At 34.9% G+C, this 6,208-nt stretch overlaps 1 pseudogene; it reads left to right on the forward strand.

Moving 5' to 3' along the window:
* The first annotated feature begins 4,315 nt into the window (after positions 1–4,315).
* Positions 4,316–4,884, forward strand: LOC149245373 (endonuclease 4 pseudogene; annotated as a pseudogene).
* The last annotated feature ends 1,324 nt before the right edge of the window (positions 4,885–6,208 follow it).

Below are 6,208 nucleotides of genomic sequence, written 5' to 3' on the forward strand. Positions count from 1 at the left end.
TGAGGCTCATTATTATTTATAAAAATTTAGTGGAAACTTTAATTTGTAAATTGTTAAATATATTTTTTTGGCACATAGTCCAAAGTAAACAAGTTTGACAAAAAGAAAAATGTATTAGTTAAATGATTTCCATAATAGCAAGAAAAATATTTGATTTGATATGTGAGATAATCCAATAACAAATTAGCATTTAACTAGGGTGGTGCCAAGAACATGACATTCAAGTGGGATTTATAGTCAAACACTATCACTGCTTCAACACTAATGCCAAGAGACTCTATTCCAATGAGGGTTTAATTACAATACACCCATAACTAGAGAGCTAAGTGGAGCTTTATTGTTCTTATATACACTTTACTTAGTTGAGAAAGAAGGTTTGAGTTTCAAATCTCATAGGAAAATGGCTGGTGAATCCACAACCACAAGCTTGACATGGAAGCAAAACAATGATTTTGAAAATGCTTTGGCCATTTACGATGAAGACACTCCAGACCGCTGGGAGAAGGTAGCAGCAATGGTGGAGAATAAATCTCATAGTGAGGTGAAATCTCACCATGATATTCTCCTCCAAGATATTGAACTAGTTGAGGCAAACCTAGTGCCTACCCCAAATTACAAATCATTTACACAAGTTCTGGACCAGGAGCTAACCAGAAAAAGGAAAATGCTAGGACCAAAGATACATGATCTTTTTTTGTAAGTATTTTTATGTTGTAATTCTTTACTTATTTGAAGATAAGAGACCTCTAAGAAATTGTAGAATTAATTGAGTCAATAGCCTCACAAATGTTATTTTGCTTTCATAAGAACCCAGAAAGAAAATTCAGATATTGATTTTCTTTTCTTTTTTTTACAATAAGAAAAAAGCCAACCACGTTTCATTAAAATAAAAGTTATTTACATATCCATGCTAGATGGTTTATTTACATATGCATGAAAGATGGTTTATGTAGACCCATCAAAAAAAAACCAACAAGGTATGCAAACCACCACAGGTCCAAGCTCTATATTCCTCCAAGATAACTACCTTGTATTAGGCCCAATTTCCTTATAATAAGTAACTATCTTTAAACATGTGTTTATAATGTCTACCCAAATTCTTTAAAGAATGAGAGCATTCTAGCATTTCCATTTTCCCCATAGTATATAAAAAGGGAGAGCACCATATAGCTTTAGTTTGAAAACCATTATTGTAGAAAGACCCAAATAGAACTATTTTCCCAATCAACAGAAATTTGAAGCATATCCAATTGGCTAGACCAAACTCATACTAATACGACAAAGGGATGGGATGGGAAACGCTGCACCACATCTTCTGTATTTGATCTAAGTGACCTATGGCGCCTCTTTTAATTAGATTATCCCATTATAAGATTATTTCACCCCAAACCGTTGAGAAATCAAGGTCTAACACCTAATTTATCTTCTTGATAATTACTTGTGAATATTATATGTCTTCTTCAAGACACTTAGAGACATTGGCATTTTGAAGACTTTCCTCACTTCTATTTTGCACATTTATTAGCATGTTCTAAGCCTTGTTTACACAACACATGGATTATCAAATTTGATAAGGAGTAACATTGGGGTGAGGCATGGGTGTCCTCTCTCACGTACACTTTTCACCATATACATAAATGAGTTCTAATCATTTATGTAGGAGTGTATATAGCTTAAGGATGGCTACCTCCTTCTCCATGTATTCATCTCCATCCTATTCTTCTCACATGTTGTGGTTCTCCTAGCCTCCACTTTGAAGGGTTTCTAGAGATAGCTAGATTCCTTATCCAGGTTTTGGGATCTTTGAAAGTGAAGGGTAAACTTTGGTAAAACCAAGGTTATGATCTTCAATGGTTGAAGTATTTCTTATGTCTTCTTCATCAATAAATTATACAAATGTTCAATTTTTCAAAAAATTGTAGAGATCACAAAGAGATAAAAGACACCAATATTAGTCTAGTAGCCAAGGCAAAACCCAAAACTAAAAACGAAGCAATCCCTCTCTTATAGAATCACATCAAAATGGGAGATATTCAATACCAAAACAATAGGTCTAAAATAATACAAAGTATCTTAGTCTAATTGATCCAAAATGACACTGCTATCTTTGGGGAACAAAAGCATCAGCAGCTGGTATCTTTGGGGAACATAAGCATCACCAGTTTCCTCTTTAACCCTTGGATTCATTATTATCAAACTTACATTTAAGAGAAGTGCTTTGAGAAAGCCTAATATGGTGTTAGGGTGTGAAAGGGATTCCACCCAGTAGCCAACTGAGACGCTCTTGTTTCCCTGGAAATCGAGTCGAAGCTTGACTCTATGAGGAAAATGTAAGGAGCTAGAGGTTGTAAGCTTGATGCTCGCAACAACCTAGCAGTTCTTCAAAGATTTTTCCCAATTGGAGGGAATTGAAACTAGGACCATTAGGGGAAGAGTACTCTTCGTCTAGTGAGGCTCTCGGATATCCGTGAGCTAGAAAAAACAGTGAGCTTGGAACTTGAACTCTTCTTACATCATTGATATTGAATGAGATCACAGATTCAAGTTTTATAAACAAAAATTTGAAAAGGTTACTTAAGCTTTGAAACTAAAACAAAATTCATTTCCATGTAAGGAAAGAGTTTTGCCTTGTGTTTTTTATTTAGTTTTTCAAAAATTTATTTCCATTTTCACCTTAAACCCCTTTCCAACATCTCTTTAGGAATATATTAATATGATAACAATCATATTGTATTTAATAAAAACTTTAGGTAAAAATTGTAGAGTATTTAAGAAAAACTTTAGGTAAAAATTGTTGAGTGTAAGTGTTTAGCACCACCCAATATAAACCCAACCATCTGAATAAGGGTAGGAATTAATTTTCTCTTCATTTTTTATTTTGATGCTGAGATCAAACTCTCTTTTTTAATTCCTACTCTAAATCATACTAGATAGTTGATACCAGTAAACTTAACAATCGACTTGGTAGTTGATACCAGTAAACTTAACAATCTGAATGTGATTTTACTTAAAACTTTCTTGATCATCTATTCTATTACTAGTCTCACTAATCCAATTGTTTATAAGTGGATGTTTCATCAAAACAACGACCCAACTTGCATCAAAATAACAACCAGAATCTTCTAACGAAGTCGATACCTCTACAAAATACCTACAAACTCATATCTTAGTGTCTTTTTTCGCCTTTAGCATAACTCTCCTTGCTTCAATGATGTAAAGCAGCTTACATGAAATAATTTATGGCGTAATTTTGACTCAATGGCTCGTTGGGCCTCACAGTTTCATTCCTCTAATAGATTATGTATTCACTATTATAATTATTTACGACCCGGATTTGCTAACAGAGTGTATAACCTGAGATCTAGCGGTCTACTCTCTGCAATGTAGCTAGTCCACATGTTTTTCAATGAAGATTCCCAAAACTGTTAGATGATCCAAAAATACAATTTTATCATAGGTTATAAAATTAGAATAAAATAATTATTAATTTAAGATATTAAATTAATAATTATTATTCTAGAATGTTTAATTATTTAATGGAGACTTTTAGAATTAGCATATTGTTGTAACTAGATATGACTCTCCAAATGTGTCGTATCTTAGGCTCTATTTTAGGAGATTAGTTAGCTAGTTGGTTTGAATAGAATTTATTGTAAATGGACACTTGTTATTTAATAAGTGATCCATAATTAGAGGTAGTTAGGACATGGAGCTTATAAATAGCTCATTGCAAGAGTGTTTGGTGGTTCGGGTGTAAACTCTTGCAAAATCAATTATGTAATTGTTTTTTTCTTATTAATAAAATTACGTGTCTGAGGACACTTCTGCCATTATTGTGGTATCAGAGCTCCAGTAATGTTGCAGTGGATGTGAGGAGGATCTTCCAACTCAACAAAGTCCTGGAAAACTCCATTCAGTTGGCCAGCAAATCATTGGTATGGAAATTGTACAGTTTTGTTTAAAAGGAAAATAAATTTTATCATTGATTTTAGATTTTTTAAAATCTAAAATTTATTTTTTTTATTATAAAAATTGCGTCTGCTCAGCCTTCACACTTTTCTTCTGCTCTTTAGAGAAAATGGAAGTGAGACTAGGCGCACCCTCGGTATTGTTATCAATTAGACCTTTCTCAGACTCAACAAAACTTGGAAACTTCTGATTTTTTGTTTTTACCTGTGATGCATGCTTTCGTTTGAGTTTCTTTATTTTCTTCTCCAAGTCATCTATATTTTCCCTCAATTTATTAATCATTTCGCACTGAGATTCGAGTTTACTCTTCAATTTTTTGACCTGTTCTTCTGGTGGAAGATCGCTCATGCCTTCAACATCCAACGCTAGTCGTTTAAGCTCCACTATTTCATCAAGGCCGACGGCTTCTCTGAAGAGTAAATCAATGGTCTTCGTCTGAGATGAATTTTTGACAGCAGAACCCTCCGCTTCATTTGTTTCCATTGCATCAAGTTTTGAAAATTCATCATTTTGAGATTCACAGAACTGTATAATCGATCGAGCACTTTGCATGCGATATGGGATAATCTGATCATTGAGACAGGCCTTAAAGATTATTATGATAAAGACATTGAGGAATTGATAACAGCGCTTCAGGAAAATATTACGGGTACCTGGTCTGATGAAGTACCTACATGGGAGAAATGCGGCTCGGATGAACTTGCTTGCCCAGGAAAGTATGCTAGTGAAAGTATCAAGCTAGCTTGCAATTGGGGTTACAAGGATGCTGAGAATAACACTGTTTTAGGAGATGACTATTTCCTCTCTCGCTGGCCCATTGTCGAGACTCAACTTGCAAAAGCAGGTGTAAGGTTGGCTGCAACACTCAATCTATACCCAAGCGAGGGCATCCATAGACGCTGGGATCAGAATTAACTGTGTCATAAAAGCTTCATAAATTTTGAATTTTGAGTATCATGTAAATTCTAGAAATGCTATCTTGTGTTTACAACAGACGGACATGTTTTATCGACTGTGGGCACAAGCTTGTAAAATTTAGAGCCTTCTCAAAGATGATTATGAACAAGTGCTGGTTATATCGGAGTTTTGCCTTGTAAGCCGCGACCGTGTTTATACACTATTTAATCTCATTGCTTGGAAGCAAAAAAATGAAAAGCCACACGGGAAGAGCATGTGATGTTTAACGTGTTCCCTGAAGGGGGGACTTTTTTAACCCATCTATTGCTAGATGCGTTGCACTGAGCCGGGTTCTCCTTTGCCACTTTATATTGAATGTGTTGAATTTCGTTTGTCCATGAGAAAGCCAGCAAACCCAACGTCAAGCCAGCGTGAACCAACTTGCCAGCAACAAGCCAGCGTGAGCCAGCCTGCCAGCAACAAGCCAACATGCCAGCAATTAGAAATATTTTTTAATTTTGTAAATATTTGGAGAAATAAGGATTTGTAAAGTTTTGGAGTAATAAGGAGATTTTACTTGTAATTTTTTAAAGAGGATAACTGTAACTCAAAGTAATTTTACTTTGAGGGGGGGTAATTTTTTTTTACCAGATTGTGCAAAAGCACCATTGTAAAAAGTCAAATTTTGAAAGTTGCCTTGTAAAAATTTGAGAAATTGACTAGAGCCAAGTGCAAAGCTCAGTCAATTTTCTCCTGTTTTGACGACTATTCGAGGGTCAAGGCCAAGCCCCGATAGATCGTGTTTTTTGCATGGTGTGTTGTGTTGACTATCTTGTCCTTTCTGTTCTGATTCTTGGTGCGACGCTACAACGCTAAAATGTCTAAGTTGATTAATTTGTTTTCTAATTCCGACAAACTAGAAGGCACCAAATCTTATAAAACATGGCATCGTCTCATCGAAAGCACACTCATTTATAATGAATTATGGCAGGGAATATGTGATGGAGATGTTAAGCCAAATAAACCCACAGATGCATATGCACTGGCAAAATGGGAAATCAAGAATGCTAAAGCCTTAGCTCTTATTAAATCGTCTGTGAATGATGAAATGTATGTCCATATAGAAAATTCTTTAGATGCATGGACTGCCTTGAAAACTTTTAAAGACCTCTTTGATACTCAGCCTGAATCAAAGAAGGTTGATCTACAGTTAAAATTGTTGCAACAAAAATTAACTGGAGATGGTGATATTCTTGAATATCTCTCCAAACTTAAGAATATTAGGCAGGAAATTATTAATGCTGGTTTTCCCGCAATTGATGATAGCTTTATGGTCACCATT

The sequence above is a fragment of the Pinus tabuliformis genome, chromosome 7 (assembly GCF_031772625.1).
Source record: "Pinus tabuliformis cultivar Carrire ecotype Pingquan chromosome 7, CPIR1, whole genome shotgun sequence".
In the NCBI taxonomy this organism is placed as follows: Eukaryota; Viridiplantae; Streptophyta; class Pinopsida; order Pinales; family Pinaceae; genus Pinus; species Pinus tabuliformis.